Raw genomic sequence first — 16,183 nt, 5'->3', positions numbered from 1 at the left:
CGGCCCAGAGCTGTCCCTGAGGTCCTGGAAAGCTCTCTGGCCCGACTGACAGGCTTCCTTCCCCGCAAAGCGGTCCCCCCTCTCTTCCCAGAGAGACCCAGGGCTTGGGCTGCTGGAGAAAGGCCTGGCGCAGCAGCGCTCCTTCCTGATGCTGGCACTGCAGCCAGGCTGCCTTTACCAGGAGGGAGCTGGAGGTGTGGGGGCTGCAGGGTTGGGCACACGCAGGGAGAGGCAGGGGAGGTGTGCATCCACAGTCCTGGGGACTGGGAATGTTCATTCTTTAATGAACGCCAGCTCCCAGGGCATATTTCATTGGCACCTGAGCTTTCCAGTGGAGAAAGAAAGCAGGGGGTGTGGCCTGGCCCCTTCTTGCACCCAAAGGAGAGGTGGGTAAGGTACCTGGCACACCACTCTCAAGCACAGGGCGTCATCAGCTGTGGTGCCCAACCCAGTCCGCCCTTTCACAGCCTGAAGATACCCTGGCCAGACCCAGGGCACCTAGGCCTTTCCCATCCCACTAGCCCATGCTTGGCAGCTGGACTTATGTCCTTCCCACTGGACAGGGGTGAGGAGCTCAGAACCAGATGGGACTGGGGTTCCAGCGTGGTCAGTGCTGGCTGCATGACCTGGGAACTAGGAGTCACTCAGTCTCTCTGTGCATTAATTCCCTGATTTGATTTGCAGAGACATTGTGAGGATTAACTGAGATGATGTCCTCACCGTGTGGCAAGTGCTCAGTGAAGGTCATTGTCAACCACTGCAGCAGGAGAGGGCCCCCCCCAAGTATAGGGGTGGCTGGAGGCACTGCTCTGGACCTTGTCCACCTCCCATTTTCACGGGGGGGGGGCGGATGCAGAGCAGTGTCAGCTCATCAACCAGGGCCCAGGACTTAGCACATTGTCTCCACTCTGGGGTCACTTCTATTGCACCTGGCCAGGATGGTGTGAGCACGCTGGGCCTAACAGCTGCCACGTGTGCAGCCTTCACCTGCCCCAGACCCAGGCCCGAGAGCTGATGACTCACTAGGCCGTTTCATCTCCCAACGCAAGGACAGAAGTAATTGTTTAACTGGACTCAGAGAGATTAAGTAATTTGCCCAAGACTTCACAGTTGGTAAACGGAGGAGCAGGCATTTGAACCAAGTCTCCCTTCAGAGGTCAAGCTCAGAACCACTAAGCGGTGTGACGTTGCTCTTCGCTTCCCACTCCACCTTCTCTAAACTGCAGTTTCCTCTTTCCCACTGGTTGGTCCCCCAGCAGACAGCACCCCCAGAATCCTGGCTCAGTGGTCACCAAGTAAGACAGCTCCCCAGAATCCGGCCCCTTGGCGTCCTGAGAGCCTGTGGTAGAGCGAGATCCCTTGGGTCTCAGTCCCCTTGGTGCACTCAGATCCTACAGGCACCATGGGCTGGTTGCCCAGACAGAGGTCCCCCCATGCCCCACCCCCAGGAAGAAAGTCCCCCATGCCCCACCCCAGCTCAGCTTTCCTGGACAAACCACTTAAGATGGTGGTGGAAGCCACGCCCGCTGAGTGTCTCCTGCAGACAGGTCCAGGCAGCGGTGCCAGGATCTAAGTGCTCCCAACGCCAAGAGCAGATTCATGATATCTAAGCCTGGGATTCGGGTTTGCAGCTCAGGGCCCCGCTTCTAGGAGGTCGTCAGCTATGAGAAACCCAGGTGAGTGGATTTGGACTTGCGGACTTGGGGGTCACGAGCTGGTGGCTCCCTAGAGCTGTTGTTGAGCTCCCCAATCAGAAAATATTTAATGAGCGTTTGCTGGATACCTGGGCCTGCGCCCAACCATCGCCCCTCCCCTACGTCCCCCTCCCCTGCCCCATACCACGCCAGTCCCAGGGTCCCCACTCTCTGCCTAACCCCGGCTGGCTCTTTTAGGGCCCAGTTGAGGGGCCCCAGCGCTGGTCGCTGGTCAGAGTGAGCCTTCGGGTGAGGCCCAGCGCTCTCCAGGCCTGGTCGTGTTGCATCCCTCCTACCTCACCCTTACCCTGCCCACCCCACCCTTACCCTGCCCACCCCACCAGGCGCAGGCCTGGTCCCTGCAGCTCTGGCTCAGCTCCCTGCCACCTGCTCTCCCAGTTCCCACCCTTGTGACCAGCCCTGTCCTCGGAGAAGGCCCAAGAGTCGCTCTAGACTTTCCTGCACTATCCAGCGCGGGGCTGCCCACAGCTGAACGTGGTCTCCAGGCGCAGGCCTGGACCCCTTGATCAGAGCCCATGAGGCCAAAGAGGGCCCCTCCCTCCAGCGGCTGGAAGGCAAGCTCTGTGCTAGAGAAAAGAAAGAACAGAAAAACACCCGCCCTAGTTCAGAGATGAAGGAGGGGACACACATCTGGATTTTGAAAAAGAAATCTCCACGCCCCAGCCACCACAAGCATGAGTGTCCGCCGCCCCGTCCCATGTCTCAGGAACCAGAGAGACAAATATGTCGCCACCTTCTCGGCTGCCACACGTTTGTCCCCTGAGACGGTCTATCCATGCTGGGTGGATGCAAGAGGCCACCCCCAGCCCCAGCGCCTGCCTCTCTGCGCTGGGAGCTCTGTTGTTTCTACCCCCTACTCCCCACTCGCTTGTTTGTTTTGGCCAGATGAGGAGACTGATGTGCTCACAGGTTCATTAACTCACTAGATCATTAGTAAGTCAGGGAACCGGAATCCCAGACTTAGAGGGGGATTCTAGCGGCCTACGGTGAGGTGGCAAGGTGGGGGTCCCCCGAGCCAGAAACCCAAGGGCCTGTAGGAGGTGGTGGGTGCTTTATTTTGCCGGCTAATGGAATGGTGGAGACCCCTTTATGTCCTTGATGATTACAATTCTCCACGCAGATCCTAACAACTTCTGATTCTGGAGGAAAACAGGAGTGCAAAATTCTCTGCCATGCAGATGAAGGAGCCAGCTCCCACACGCTCAGAACTTACTTATTTTATGGGAAAAAATTAAAGTATATAAAAGAAGTGTGAGTTTTATAACGATCCTTCATGGGCCCACCCCCAATCTCCACACACCAACTCATGGTCCATCTGTTCCCACACCCCCTTCCAGAGAGATTATTTGGAAGCAAAACCCTAGACATCCCAGAATTTAACCTGCAAATGTGTCCAGCACATACTGCCAAAGGACCCCGTTACCCCAGGCACAATGCCATAGACATAGCAGCCCCCCAACAAGAGGCACCCAGGAAATTCCTATTCTGAAACATGGACTCATTTTAATCCAAATTCCTGCGTAGAGCACGTTTGTTTTCCTGTCAGCCTGAGCTCCAGGCTGAGACCCTCCTAGATCAGAATCTTGATTTCGTCACTTAGTCACCGAGGGATTTGAGGGCCTTGGGAAGCATCCCTTTCCTCTCCTGTCACGACAGTGTCATCACCCACGCTGTTCGGAAGACAAAAATCAGTGCCCATCTAGAGTCTAGCTCAGGCGCGGGCAGCCGATGGTGATTGTTTCTCCTACAGCTGGAGTCCTTTAGCTAAAGAAGACTTGAAAATTGGGTTTGAGTTGGCACAGCAAAGGTTTTCCAGTGGCTCAAGGATGAGATGAGAGCGAGAGACATTATGAGGCCAGATTTTCATTCCAGGAGCGCCGACCTCGCACATGAGCTTCAGGTGAAGCCTGCATCCGTGAGGATAAGTAAGGTGTGGAGGTAGGACGCTGGGGCTCCCCAAGCATCCTGGCAGGCCTCGCAGTTCCTCGTGCTTGTTGTGGGGCTCCATTGTCCTTCTCCTCTGTATTCTTGCCCCCCTCCCGCCCCAGCATGGGGCTGGGCTCTGGGGTCAGGGCTGCCTGCTGAATGAATGAATGATTAGCTCAGCCCTTCTGAGGCCTTGTGCTGGTTACTCCCTCTCCCGGGACATTTATACCTTTTCCCTCTGCTTCATTAATTACTACACTCTCAGATCGGCCAAATTCCTGTCATAGCTGCCAAAGGACCATCTGAGGATGTATCACTGTTAAAACCTGACCTTTATTTGTCTGTCACCAGATGGTCTTTCTTATGCCATAAGCTCCAAGAGGGAGGAGTCAAGGCTGTTTTCTTATCCTGTATCCTCACCAGTCAATATAGTGGATACTGGTTGAATGACTGAAATGGCTTTTTAATTTTATATGTACTTTACATCATTTTTTATTTTTGCACAATGTATGCATTTTCATCTTGGTTATAGTCCCCATACAATTCCCTCAACCCTTGTTTTGATCCTACTCCCTTCTACCCCACCTTCCGCCACGCCCCTCCGCCCAGTGTTTCTCTGGTTCATAGTTGCTTGTTGCTTGTTGATTTTACTTTATTATAATTAGTCTTTTTCCTGTTCCCTAATTTAGGTTTTCTAGATTCCTGCTATGAGTGAGACCTTCCGGTACTTTTCTTTTTCTTTCTGGCTTATTTCGCTGAGCATGATCCCTTCCAGCGCCATCCATGTTGCTGCAAACTGCATGTGTTTGTCTTTTTTGAATGCTGAGTAATATTCCATGGTGTATATGGACCACATCTTCTTGATCCAGTCATCTATTTTGGGGCATTTGGGTTGTTTCCAAAGCTTAGCTGTTGTAAACAGTGCTGCTATAAACATAGGGGTGCAGGTGCCCTTTTGAATTAATGTTTCTGTGTCCTTTGGGTAAATACTTAGGAGTGGAATTGCTGGATCATATGGAAGCTCCATCTGAAATGGCTTTTTTAAACAGTGAGATTCAGAAACTGGTTTCACCTTATTTCTCACTCACCCATGAATCCACTAAACAGCACTGGCTGTAGCTGTGCTTCCTAGGCAGAACACACTGAGACCAGAAGGGGTGTCCCACATAGGTGGCTGATCTGGTTTAGGGGATACACGGCAATCATTTCTGAGGTGACCTGGTTGCACCTTATAACCTGGTCTTTGTTTCTCTTCCTCTCCATAGTCCACACTCCGGTTTGTTCTGTCACGGACTCTGTTTATTACTCATCTTTAACAGGTCACGCAGTTTGTGGATCAACTCACTCACCCCGTGAACTCTGCCCATGTCCCACAACCTACATCTTCATTATTCAGCTGCTGCATTGGATGTATCCTATGAATTTTGCTTATATTTCACAATCTACTGACCTGCTTATTAGCTACACCCCACACTTAGGCGTATAATCCATCCAATTTGTTTTTCTTGTCTTCCATAGCATGATTGAATAGTCTCAAATAATACAACCCATACATTGCACAGCATATTTATTAAATGTTCACCATGTGCTAAACCAGGGGTACTAGGCATAGGAGTCTTCTGTAGCCTTGTATCTAGTGGAAAGACACAATCACATCATCCTCATGATCATGTGAAATGTGATACATGCCAGGAAGGAGGCAGGGTCTGCTGTCCCAAGAATGTGGGGTAAACAGTTAGGGAGGGCTTCCTGGAGGAAGGGGCATTTGAGCTGACATCTGAAAGGGGGAGTGTCTTAATTCTAAGGTTTCAGAAATTCCTACTAAATAAAGTGCTTCCCTCCCCCCACCCCAGCTTTGAGTCATTTTTAGTCTATTTTCCATCTGACTTTCCCAGCAAATAGTAACCTGGTCTGGTTTCCCAAATGTGCAAATGTTATGTTTTACACAACAATAAGAACGAAACACACCTATTGGCAAAAGACACTGCAGAATAGTGTTTAGGCTTTAAATGGCTCTGACTGGGATCAACAACCTATAATTAGAATTTAACAATCCAAGAGAGGAGTAATATGCACCCTGCAGGACGGACCAGAGTCTTTTTCTTTAGTTCTGCAGGTTTGGTGGGTAGATTGGTCTCCAACTTGCCTCCTACAATAACTGTCCTACCGAGGTAAACATGTCACAAACAAGAACAATGAGATCACCAATAATATAACACTAATACTATAAACAAAAGAAACACCACCTTCGGCTCTGGTGGAATGAAAAACACAATGTGGACCAACTAATGGAGCTATTTAAAAAATAGCTTAAATGAAAATGACTCACAGCCAAGCTTCTTAGCTCTCCAAACGTCATTTTCCGGGAACCTGGGTATGAGTAGAAGTGTTTCCTGAAAGGGACCCGCCTCTGCTGCTTTTTGGATGACATTTGCCTATAGATCTGAGGCCTTGGACAAAGAAGAAACCCCCCCCCCACACACACACACAGACCCACCTCGATGTTATTCTCACTTATTCCTTATTTCCTCCCAAATCGAGACATTTCTAGGGTCACAGGTGACCGTAAATGGAGAGTCTGCAGGCACATCCCCATCAGTGACATTTCCCTGACACCCCAGGTTTTGCCCAAATGCCAAAGCCCTCAGCTCACAGGGCGTAATTCCTCAGGAAGGCTGTTTTTCTCCTTTTTCTTCAAGAGTGTATAAATGGATAACTGAATGTTCAAATTGTAGTGGATTTTTAGAGATTGCTTCATCCATCCCACGCGTTTTGCACATGAGGGTCGGGTTCCAGCTGCAGACTAGAAAACACCAAGAAGCCTTGCTCTGAACGGAGCTCGACAGACCCCATGCTAATAAGGAAAGGGGACAGGACAGGCTAGAAGACCCGCTAAGAGGCCTGGTTCTTTTCTCCCGGGCATGCTCACTTGCCCTCCTGTGTGAATCAACTCATCTGACGGAAGGAGCAATCAGTCAGAATCCTCAATTAACTTCCATGTGACTTGACAGGAGGAACAGAGACAAGAGACAAGCCCCCGTCCAGGAAGGGGATGAGTGTGTTTGTAACAGTGAATGGACTTTGTGATAAAATGATACGGTATTTGGGCCTCCCCTGGTGGTGCAGGCGGTTGAGCGCAGCGCTGTCAAGCTGTCCGCAGCCTCTGCAGCGCGAGTTTGAGCCCTGCCAGCTGGCTGGTGAGGATCCCACATGGCACAGCAGACCTCTCCTGTTGCGCCTGCTGCTCCCCTCAGCAGTGTATTTTGTCAGTCTGCCTGTTCTGTTCCCCACTCTGTCTCTGGTGAGTCCTCTCACCCTCCCGTGCATCTGGCCTGTACCCCGGTTCTTGTATGCATGAATAAATAAGTCTTTTTTTAAAAAATGATACTGTATTTGCTGGGACATTTGAATCAACTCCAACTGGCCCAAGAAATAAAAGGTCTTTATTGGGTAACATAACAAAAAAGTCCAGGGGGATCTGCTTCCCGGTGTGGCTATATCCAGGAACCAATCCATCACTTAGCTGCTCTCTGTCTCCCAGCTTCCTCAGGGTAACAAGATTGCTGCAGGCACTCCAGACCTGCGGCCTCCCAGGATAAAACGCTGGGAAAGCGAGAGTCTGTCAGGGAGCAGGCGCAGCAGGAGTCTCCGAGCTCTGAGGGGACCATGTGCTCACCCTTCAGCCAATCACTGCAGCCAGGAGAAAGCAAGGCTCTAAATTGTTGGGTCTGAGTCATGTGTCCATCCCTGACTCTGGCACAGACACACTGAACGTGAGGGATAGCGGGTCCTCTGAGGAAAGCAGAAGGGTGCTGGATGGCAGAATGAAGATGTTACCTGTGGGTGTGACACTGGACACAAGATTTACTTCGAGCATCAGCCTTCCAGGGGTGCAACTGGCCGTTGGGTTCTGGAATTCAGGTGGTTCTCCAGAGTCCAGTTCAGACACAGTGCTCTGTCAGCGAAGGAACTTGGGTTGGCGTTAGCTCCTCCGCTGAGCTGCCACATCATCACTGTGATCTCTGGAGGATCATCGTGCATCCCTGCATTCAGACTCCTGCTCCACCACGGCCTCCGGGGCCCACAGCCGCCCTCCCCTCGCCTGTCTGATGGAGACAACGCAACAGAAGCGAAAGCTCTTTGCAGAATATGAAGTGCAGCAGCTCCCCGTATCCCCAGTTCTGTTTCTTGTGGTTTCATTACTCACAGTCAACTGAGATCTGAGAATACTACTTCCAGTAAGATATCCGGGGAGGGAGGGGGAAGTCTGAAAGGAGACCACATTCACACAGCTTTGGCTACAACTTATTCTTACAATGATTCCATTTTACTATGCTATTGTTAATCTCCTCCTGGGTCTAACTTATAAATTAAGCCATCATAGGTCTGGGCGTAGAGGAGAGAATAGAGCCTGTATGGAGGGCTAGGGACTGCGCGGGGGTTTGGGCCTCCACAGGAGGTCTCAGGGACTATCCCTGAGGAGAGATCCACTCATGGGACATGAAGGGTCTGGGAAGCTGGGGAAGGTGAGGCACATGGTCATGGCCAAGGGCTTGAAGGCTCCAGGCCATTTCAGATGAGGCAGCTGCTGATGTGTGGGTGGAAACCAGGGCTGATGAGGCCTGCTCACCTCTGATGAGGCCTGCTACCCCAGCCCGGTGCAGGCACCACCTCAGACAAGGAGAAGGGAGGAATTGTGTTCTTCCTGCCTGCACTTGCACCCCAGAGCTCCCCAAGAGAGCCACAATCCACTGGTACGAGTCACCAACATCTAGGAGGCTGGAAAGTGGGGGAAGATGTAGATGGTAGCAGTCCCCTTGGCCCTGTCGCCTGGCTGGGCCTCCCAGGAACTGGCGCTGGTGCCAGGCGTCTGAGGCGAGCCCCGAGTGGTGGTTGCTGTGCCCTCCCTCCTTCCAGGAGACGTGCAGGGCAGGGGTGCTGGCCTGGGAGGCTTCTCTGGGACCAGCATCCTCTGATGGCCCCCAAGTGCAGAAAGCGCACATCCAGCCACTTCCCCTTCGGGGCCAGCCTCCCTCAAGCCGTGGACCCAAGGGAGTGTCCTTCTTTACAGTCCTGCCTCCAAAAACACAAAAAAGGAGATTTCTGCAGGAGCGTCTTGAGAAGAGGGGAAAGTGGCTGCAGCATCCTCACCTGGTAATAAGGATGAAAATCTCATGAATTCCAGCTATGCTGATCTGCAGGCCCTCGAAGGTGAGTTTGCTGTGCTTTTGGAGAAAGCTGCTGTGTCTTCTGCCTGGACAATCTCGTTGTTTAGTCCTGGCAGCGGAACCCCACACTGCAGCATCCCATCCTCACGCTGACATGAAGGTTTGCAGTGAGAGGTGTGCGTGGAATCTAGCAGCCAGAAGTATCATCTCTGCTTTAATTTCAATGCTCATGTAACAGAGTCTGTCACATCTGTGTTATCATGTGTTTCTGGGACAGCTGGAGAAGAGGAAAAAGCCTGATGGGTGGGGCGGGGCTGCCATTTTGGAGCAGTTGGAGACAGTCTGGGTTTAGTTATGGTTGGAAGAGCAGGGCCAGAGGCTGCAAATCTGGGAGGGAGAGCGCTACAGACGGCGGTACAGACAGGAGCTCGAGGGCCTCCCTGGTGGCACAGCGGGTTCAATGCGCTCTGTGAAGCTGTCCTGCCGCCTCTGCAGCGCTGGTTCAATTCCCGGCTGGCCAGGGTGATACCCACATGGCGCGCAGACCTCTCCTGCCGCCCGCTGCTCCCCTCAGCAGTGTACTTCGGTCCTTCTGCCTGCTCTGCTCTCCGCTCTGGCTCTGGTGAATTCTCTCACCCTCCTGTGCCTCTGACTGTACCCCAGTTCTTGTATAAATAAATAAACCTTAAAAAAAAAAAGGAGCTTGAGTCTGAACATCATTTCACTCTGGGTGCTTTTCACAAATTAGGAGTCAAGTTAAAATGTTAAGGTTTGTTCACTAATCTTTGCACTTGCATGGACGCCAAGAGCCGCACTCCCGAGCCCACGTCTGCCCCCCATCCTTCAAAGACGCCAAGGCAGCAACTCCAGACTCGTGCTTCGGGCGCCCTCTGGTGGCTGCTACCAAAAAAAGCTCAGGCTTGGTGAGTTGTGCAGTGGGAGACATGGAGGCCTCCAGGGTATTTGTAAAATGCAACAGGAGGGAAGATCCTTGATGCTTTCAGTGGTGGGCGAGGGTCAGCTGTCCCCTCGGCAAGGTGGCGCAGTTCAGATTCGTAGGAGTTGGGGTCCCCCAGATGTCTGGCTCTGTTTTCATGCACGGGGCTCCCGTGAACAATTTACGCAGCGGACTTAACCAACGGCCCTATGTGGCTTGCGTGCTTCTATCCTTGCTCACCCTTTGCCACCAGTTGGGCAGCGTCTCCAGCTGCTGAGAAGGTGTTTTAACCGTGTTAGAAGGACGCCCACTTCCCACTCCCTGCGAGGGGCTTCCTGGGGGCCCGCCACGTGCGGGCAGCAGGCTGGGCGGGGCGCCCCTGAGGCCGGTGCCAGCGTCCATCGCCAGCGCGTCCCGGTGCGCGCCCTGCGCCCTGCGCCCTGTCTGTCCTCGCAGGCCTTGACAGCCGGCGGCAGCTCCGACAGCTCGTCGTCCTCGGTGGACGCGGGTGCCAGCCTCTGCTCTCCAAGGCCAGCTCTGATTCCCAGCGCCCCGCTTTTCCCCTAATGCCCGTGGCTTGGGAGAGGGCGCCGGGGGCAGCCGGGGCGGGAGTCGACGGCCGCAGAGGGGTCAGGAGGGATGAGCTGCAGCAGCCCCGAGGCTGCCGAGCAGTCTCATCCGCGCGGGTGTGACTTGATGGGAAGCTCCAGAAAGCGGGGGGCGCATGCCCAAAGCGACAGACCGACACGAAAACACAAGACCCCGACGTCGCAGGCCTGGCCCTGAGGCTCCAGTCCAGTCACTGACCCCCTCTGAACCCGGTTTCTGCATTTATATAATCTTCTTGGTGGACCTATTTTCTAAAGATTCTTTTCCAGATCTGATGTTGTCTTCAATGCACGCACATATTTTTAAAAGCCGACGGTGTGGCCAGGGGTCTGGGAACGCTGGCCACCGCTCTCAGGGGTGAACCCCCCAGAGTGGCAGATTGTACCCGGGGCTCCGCTGACCCGCGGATCGCCTGGACACCACTGCCCCCTCGTGGCGGCTGGTCTCATCCTCAGGGGAAGTCGGCCCCTGGACACAGCCCTGCTGCTCTCGGATTTATAGAGTTGGATCAAGTCCCCAAAGCTTTACTCACCCCTGAAAGGAACGCATGCTTCTCACCCCCTTTTTGCTTCACCCCTACCCCAAGACGGTCATTTAGAGAAACTCTTTAAATGGAATTACAGCCGCATTACCTAAATCCACGTGTTAAATCAGCTCACAGATCAAAACTTGCAAGCTTCTCCAAGCTGGCACGCTCCCTGCTCAGGGGGGGATCCTTCTAAGGGGAATGGCACAAACCCCAGTGGAGCTGTGCGTGTGAAAGGACCTGGTGTGTGAACATGATCTTTTCTTTCTCCGATAAGATTCCCACGTCAAAGCAGCCATTTGAAAGTGACCAGTTCGGCGGCGTTTAGTAGTCACGATGCGATAGAACCATCTGGTTCCAAAACACCCTCACAGTCCCTGAAGAAACCCCCAGTGGTCCTGTCAGTGGTCCTGGCTCCCCAATCCCTTCCCTGTCCCTCCTTTGCATAATATTCACACACACCCGCACACAGCACCACGTTTGATTAACCGCTCATCCTGCAAGGCCACTGGGTTGCTTGTGCCTTTGGGCTGTGGTGAATACTGTGCCTTGAACCTTTGGCTTTGGCTACAAGCACTTGTTTGAGTCCCTGTTTTCCTTTCCTTTGGATTTGCGTCTAGGATTGGAATTTTGGAAGCACACAGTAATCCAGTGTTCAACTTTTTGCTGAACCAGATCTGTAGAATGTGTCCTTAGCAAGGGAGACCCTCCCTGCTTTGGGCTCTAGCTGTTCCTGTCAGATCCACTGCAGGTTTTTGGGCAGTCTGCTGCAGCTTTGCTTTGGGAGGTGGAAGTTTAGGGGTTCTGGGGGCTCCATATGTCTGGGGCAAACAGCTCCTAGAGAATGCTCTATTTAAGGTGCATAGCAGAAACCCAGGAGGTCAAGCCAATCCATACAAACACACTGAAAGCCTCCTCTGGTATCACCTCTGCTACCACGTCATTGGTCAAAGTCACATGGCCAAGGCCAGTTGTAATGGCGGGCGGATGGGGCAACCGCCTGCTCTGCCGGGAAGTGCTGCAAAGTCGCACGCCAAGGGTGTGGTATTACAGGCAGGGAGGAAAGGACTGGAGAGAGTTATGATCCCCACCATCCCCAGTGAGCCTTGGTATCTCTCTGTAAAAGGGACTGGGGTTATTTTAAATTCTTTTTTTAAAAAAAGATTTATTTATTTATACAAGAACTGGGGTACAGGCCAGAGAGGTAGGGGGTGAGAGGATTCACCAGAGACAGAGTGGGGAACAGAACAGGCAGACTGACTGAAGTACACGCTGAGGGGAGCAGTGGGCGAGACAGGAGAGGTCTGCTGTGCCACGTGGGTTGCTCCTGGCTGGGGGATTGAATTCCTGCTGTAGAGGCTGTGGACAGCTTCCTAGGTTGCATCTTAACCCCTTGCACCACTTAATTTGCTTTTCCAATGTCACATTGACATTGTATTAAAGACGTTCAAGGTCTGCAAGCAAATGTGCTTGCCCTGTGGGCTGAAAGCTGTTCAAGAACCCCCAGGACAAAGCGCCCTGGCCACCGGCACCCCGCCTGGCGGGCTGGTTCTGGAGAAGCTGGATTTTGCTTTGTGGAAACGGTCAGGTTCCTTTATCCAGACCTCTTAAGGAATGTGAGTCAATAAACGGCATAAATTATTCACCTCAAGTAACATTCTCAGAAATGAACAGGAGGCTGAAAAATCGCCAGCCGAGTGTGTGGCCCTCTGCTCACCTTCTGAATGGTGGGGCTTTTCACGTGACCTTAGCCAAAAGGTCGAGAAGCGTGTGGTGGGTCTTTTCTAACAATTAAAAATTCAGATCTTAAAAATTTTCTAACAATTAAAAATTTTCTAACAATTAACAATTAAGAATAAATAAAATCCAGCAGAGGTTTCTGCCTCCACCTGGCCTGCAGGGTCAGGGCAATGAGCACGTGGGCGGTCTTGCTGGGTGTGAGATTCCCCACAAGGCCCTCTGTGGTGTCAGCTCAGGGCCGCTCCTCAAGAGAGCTCAGCCTCTGTTCAAAAAGGTCTTTTCTGTCTGTCAGCTTCGATATCAGAAATTCATGCCAATAAAAAAACCACTCTGAAGGTTTGTCTTCTTGGAGGACTCCTTCCAGAGTGTAAAACCTCCCCGGGGGTGGGGAGATCCACTTTCATCAAACACCTATTATGTGGTTGCATCCGCCTCACCTGTAAGATAACTAACGCTGCTCAAATTTGCCTTATTAGTCTTTCCTTTCATCAATCCATAGGTCCCAGCAATACATAACATGGGAAAATCAAGTTTTAAAAAAGCGAGGAGTCCCTTGTGTTCCAAACATCCTAGATAATCTCTGGTGACGGGGTGGTAACTACTCTCCAGAATATTCTTTTACTTATCAACGGCATCAGAATGGTTGTCCTCCTGGCTCCTGAGTGGCCTCCCCTGTGATTTCCCATCTCCTGTCCGGCTGCCTGATCATGGAGGTTTCTGCAGGATCTCCTTCCTCCCCTGGTGCCTGTGTGTTGGGATTTCTCAGAACTCAGCCAGGAGCGACTGTTCTGTGGCTGGGAAGGCCCGCGCATTCCCTCACCATCCGCATGGACTATCATCACCATCCGCCCCAATCTAGCTCTGCAGCCTCCTTCTCTTCTGAGCTCCAACCTAACTGTAACTCCCCTGGACACATTTGCTTGCGTATCTTACAGCACCCCAAACTTTGACCAAAACTAAGATGTCGATTGCTCCCTTTCACAGTCTGCTGCTCAGAACTGGGACCTCTAGCTCCTGAATTGTGACTCGAGAGCTTCTTCTGGTCAATTCTGCTTGCAGCTATATCCACATGTATGCTGCCCACATTTTGCCATATCTAAGATGTGTTGCTGCTAGAATATTCTTAATCTTACCAGAAAGGGTCGTTGGGATGTTTTTACCATATAACTACCTCACAGTTGTTTCTTATAGCCATCCCACAGACAGCAGTTGAGATATAATGCTAGCAATTGAAGAATACATCTTGATTTCAGAGATGTATAAACACGAGAAAATATGGATCTTAGAGTAGATGAAATTGAGAATCTTTTTTAAAAAGATTTATTTATGCATACAAGAACTGGGGTACAGGCCAGAGGTGTGGGAGGTGAGAGTATTTTCCAGAGACAGACTGGGGAGCAGAACATGTGGATCTACTGAAATACACTGCTGAGGGGAGCAGTGGGCGAGTCAGGAGAGGTCTCCTGCACCATGTGGGTCAGCTTCCGGCAGGGGATCGAACTCATGCTGCAGAGGCTGCGGATAGTTTCATATGTTGTGTCTTAGCCCGTTGCACCACCAAGGAGGCCCCGAAATTGAGAATCTTGAACCCATCTATTTCCATTCTTCTACCTGAACTTCCAATTTCCTTCCTTGGCCTCACATTTACCTCTTAGCCCCCAAGACCTCTGTTTTCCTTTTTACTCACTGGTACGTCTTGTTCACCCTGTCTTCAGAATATATCTAGAATCCAACAACTTCTCAGTATCTCCCCTGCCGTGACCCCAGTTTCCACTACTGCAGGACCAGTTGGTCTCCCTCCCCCGACTCTGCCCCCAGCACCAAGCCAGAGATCTTTCTAGAGAGCAAACCTGCCACGCCCCTTACCCCTATCTGAAAACACCCCAGAGGTTATAGCTGGACTGCATTTCAGATGCTCTAAAATGGCCAGAAGTTTCCTCCTTGACAGACCCTGTCTCCTGCTCCATCCTCATTGCTCTCCACTGTTGTCGCTGGCCATGCTCAAGGCTTTTGCATTTGCTATTCTGACTGCTTCAAGAACATTTATCCTGGCTCTTTGCATGGTCAATCCTCATCAAATAGGGGTGAGCTCAAATGTCTCCTCTGGGGAGAGGTCTTCGCCAGATCAGCCTCACTAAAGCAACCTCTCTGCCCATCCCCCCTCCCACCAACCAGTCTCCTACCAGGGCTACTGATGGATGGGACCTGATTTGTGGATTTACTTCTCCTCCTTCCCTAGAAAGAGACTGCAAGGGACTCTGTCTGTTCACTGCCATAGTCTTAGCACTTTAGTCTTAGCACTTAAATCCTGGTGAAATATCTACTTAATGTCACACCCTATTCCCCACTTTCTCTTTTGTCTTTCAACCCTTCCCCTAGACTCCATTACTGGATCGAACTTTTGGAAATGAAGACATGATAGTCATTTTCTTGCTTAAAATCCACAACCGCCCAGCAGAATAATGCTTTATAGCACCCACTCTATATGCTTTGTTGTATTTTAATTTTTATTCAGTTCAAAATGTTTTCTGATTTCTCTTGTGATTTCTCCTTTGACTGATAAGTTTATTTAGAAGTGTGTTATTTAATTTCCAAATATTTGGAAAATTTCCAGATAGCTTTCTGCTATTGATTTTTAATTTAATTATCCATGCTTATTCTTCAGTCATGGGGAAAAATGTTCTACAAATGTCAGTTATTCAATTTCGCTGAGTCTACTCTATCCTTGTTGTTTCGTTGCTTATTGTAGCAATTATTTAGAGAGGTATATGGAAATTTCCAACGACAGTCGTGGATGTGTTTATTTCTCCTTGAATTTCACTAGTTGAATCTGTAAATTGTTCTAGGTAACATGATCATTTTGGCAATATTTATTTTTCCAGCCCACGAACACAGGATATCCTTCCATTTCTTTGTGTCTTCCTTTATTTCCTTTGAGAACGGCTTATGGTTTTCAGCGTGTAAGTCCTTCACTGCCTTTGTTAAGTTTACGCCCAGGTATTTCATCCTTTTTGGTATAATTGGAAATAGGGTTGTTTTCTTAACTTCTCTTTCTTCTAATTCATTGTTTACATATAGAAACACAACAGATTTTTTGTGTAGTGCGTTTGCATCCTCCTACTTTATTGATGACTTTGAGAAGTTCTTGGGGGGAGTCTTTCGGATTTTCTATGTGTATTATCGTGTAATCTGTGACTAGAGATAGTTTCATTTCTTTAAACATAAAAATGGAAATACCATACCGATCTAACAACACTGCTTCTAGCTATTTACTCAAAGAATATGAAAACACAAATACAAGAAACATTTATGTGTGCCTCTATTCAGAGTAACATTATTTACATTAATCAAGATATAAACCGAACCTAAATGCCTACTGACAGATGACTGGATAAAGAAATATGGAATATATACTCAATGGGATACTACTCAGCTTTATAAAGATAAAACACTGCCTCTTGGGACAACTGGATGGCTCTTGAGGTGATTATGCTAAGTGAAGTAAGTCAGAAAGTGAAAGTTCCCACGAGTATGTTTGAAATGCCTGGATTGTTGCACAAGT

Source organism: Talpa occidentalis, unplaced genomic scaffold, assembly GCF_014898055.3.
Source record: "Talpa occidentalis isolate TD23 unplaced genomic scaffold, MPIMG_talOcc4v2.1 talOcc4.8, whole genome shotgun sequence".
Classification (NCBI taxonomy): Eukaryota; Metazoa; Chordata; class Mammalia; order Eulipotyphla; family Talpidae; genus Talpa; species Talpa occidentalis.
The sequence above is the reverse complement of the archived record's forward strand: the minus strand, read 5'-3'. Positions refer to the sequence as shown.